This window comes from Taurulus bubalis (genome assembly GCF_910589615.1).
Source record: "Taurulus bubalis genome assembly, chromosome: 1".
NCBI classification, from domain to species: Eukaryota; Metazoa; Chordata; class Actinopteri; order Perciformes; family Cottidae; genus Taurulus; species Taurulus bubalis.
In genome coordinates, this window is record NC_136589.1 from 27455603 (window position 1) to 27459056 (window position 3454).

Here is a 3454-nt window from a genome sequence, read left to right on the forward strand (position 1 = left end):
GGTGCCTTTTTTTTGGGGGGGTGGGAGGGGGTTACTGTTCTATGCTGATGAAATTGAGTTTGTGTTTAACACTAGCAGTATGGCTATTTTATACCGTTTTGTGTGTTATTCTTGACAAGGACTTCAACTTATAGTTATTTATATTTGTGTCAAAAGCTCAGTTTTTGTCAAGCCATTCCGTAATTGCTTTGATTTGGTAAAAAAAAATGCACTGAATTGAGTCTGCAGATAAGAATTTAATTTATTTTTGAGAGCGTGCTGCTCTGCATAAATCAGCAGCAGTAGCTCTTTTTGTTTAAGTGCTACTCAGAGCGTCTGCTCGGTCAGAAAAAGGAAAGTGTGGGACGTGGGCTGGCTTATTGGCTGTGAGTGGGCTGTGAAGAGATTACTATGTAATGTCTCCCTTGTCCATATACATTACACCCCTTGACTGTCATATCACGCTTGTGAAGGATAACAATCGCACATAATCCCATCTCGCATGATGGACCCATCCACTTTCCCATTCACCAAATTGCCCTCCCTGTGGAAACATCCATTAGCTCCCCAGCCGTGCACTCCGCTGATTGTATTCTGGGTGATGGACAGCTATTTCCCCGGCCATTCCACGTCTCGCGCTACAGCGGCGATAAGTGAGTGATAACCTAGTAAGCCGCGAGCCGTCCCAAATGAATCTCCTCTGTGCTGGGACGTGTGTTCCTCTTTTTCACCCCCTCTACCTTTCCCTGCATATGTAACCACTCTGCATCATACTCATTGTTAGGGGAGTGACTGATGCTCAAAGCATATGGATTGAACCCAAGGTAGTTTGTCTTTTGCTTCTTGGCGTGAGGACCCGCCCATCGGGTGCCCGCTGCCACTCTCCCTTGAGGCTAAAGTGGAAAATAGATGGAGTTGGAAATGAAACCATATGTATCAGAAGGCAGCTGCTGTGTCAGCCACTCAAAGTACCTTTTCTTTTACATTATTTATGCAATGCTTATTTCTTTTTCCTTTTTCCTCCTGGTTACCTTTCAGAGAGAGCAAGTTCATTTTATTTCTTCAATCGAAGGATTTTGATTAAAGATTAAACACTGACTCAAAGGAATGGATTTGTCTTGTCTTTTCTCTTCTTTCTTAATTACTCTAATACTGTATAAAAACACAATATCTACTTTTACTGTTGCCAACCCTTGAAGGTAGACCTGGCAAAGCTCACTCTAAGCTTATTTCATACCACAAACGCATCCTTGAAATCGGTAACACTTGAGCTGACTTGCACACCTGCTCTTTTGTTTTTTTACTGGACACATTTCAAACAATCCAGAGAGGCTTTCTAAAATGTTTCAGTTCCAGTCTAGTATTTCAAAAGATAGAGCAGCCATTGGACCCAAGCCTCAATATACAATCCGTGAATAGCAGGCTGGCAGCAGATGCAATAAAAATTAAAGCCAACCTATCTCCGATGTGTTTTTTTAATTTTTTTAACACACTTCAAATTTGACAGTCTCCTCCGCGCCTGTCATTCTTACGCAGATGGAATTGAATATACTCTCCCGTCTCCTCTCAATATGGTTTGCCTATATGCTAATCAAGAGCCGTGTCTGTTTTCCTTTACACCTGACTTGGTGGGGGAGAAGACCCAGTGACGGGACAATATTTGAGCAGCTGTCTCCATAGAGGCATCGAGATTTCCTGTGGAAGAGTCGGGCAGGATGCTCTGAATATGTCACACAGGTTGTTCAAACGATACGACGTATTCACCAGAGAGAGCACACGCACAAGCAAACTCACTCACTCGCACGCGCGCGCGCTTGTTGTCTTTAGACATTAGTCTCATGTGACAGCCTGCTAAATTTAATGATACACAAGCACACACACACGTGCTATTTTTAAGACGGTGTGTGCACCTGACATGTCCAATTTCCATGAAAACTTTGAATGTCCTGCTTGCCTTGGTAATGTCAATCATTCCCCGCAATATTGAAAGTAATTTCAGTCACATATTTTCATTTTCATCTGCAACAATAGCTGTGACATAAATCCTTCTCGGCGGCGCTCATTCAATGTAATGTTGAATTTAAATGTGGCTTTCTTTTTCCCCTGTAAAACATACAAACAGCTTTGTCTCTTTTTTTCCATCATTTTAATGTTTTATTCATTCATACAAAGTCAATTTCACACCAAGTACAAACTAAGATGGCAAAGAAAATTCAACTGATACAAAAAGAATGTGTATTCTGAGCATATTAAGGATTTTCATATGTTGAAAACAGTACTAGACGCTTTACATTAGTAGATTGTTTTATTAATTACTTTTTCCAACAATAAGCCTTTAAATTGCGCAGAAAACCTTAAGGTAAGATTAATTTATGTTTGTGTTGACTTTGCATGGCAAACAAATCTTAACTTGTTTTTTTTCAGAGCTTTCAGACACATCTCATGGTCCTCATACACCTGTCTCTCTGTTATCACATGACCGGCGTTCCATACTTCTGAGACTACTAACAAGCGAGTTTGTAACTTTTTCCCAATTGGTTCAGCTCCTAATTAGTTTTACGGAATGAATTTCAACAAGAGAGTTGTGTATCAAAACCACAAATTATTGTTTTGTTGTCACATTTTTAGCAATTTTGATAACTGATTCACTTTTTTTGTTTAAATTCTTTATTTTTTACACTGTTGCATTTTATCAGTATATCTTCCTCGGTTTCAAATTATGGTTTGATACTGTTGGGAAGTACAGAAAAATGCAATATAATTAATCATTCTAGGACACATGCTACTAGTATGACAACAGGCGTTACATTCCAGTGTTATTTAACAAAAAATAACTTGGTAATCCTGCAAAAACCATGTTGCAGACAAAACTGTTTATCAACTAAAAATAAAAATAAACCTGATATTAAAATAATTGTTAGTTCCAGGGCCAGTGTTATGATAACGGGTAGTATTTTGTGAATATTAAGAGGATATAGAACAAAAGCATTCAGTGATTTTTCAGCCCTATTCATAGTTTTTTACATTATACTTTATAATGAGCTATCAATCCTCATAAATGCCTATCAAGTACATGTTATTGATCGGGCTCAACTGCCCAATAAAAGTGTTCATGACCCCCTGCGGAATACTATGCTTTCCCTTCATCATCTGATATTACCTTGATCTACTGTAATTACTTTACCTTCAGCTTTTGTGGCAGTACGATCATCAAATACAAAAGCTCAGTCTTGAAGACAGTCGGGGATCTATTGTAGCTCTGGGGAGAAAGGGCCTTGTAACACCGCCTGTCTTTCATTATTATTTCAGTGCGACACCGCCCGATGTCACAACCAGACACGAAGAACGAGATTGAAAAGTAAAAATGGCAGCTGCTGTCAGTGTAGGGTGAAGGTGAGTCACTGGCCTCACAACCTCCATGTTTCATCTTCATGTCTGGGGGGCTACGACACACACATACATGGGTAATATTTTA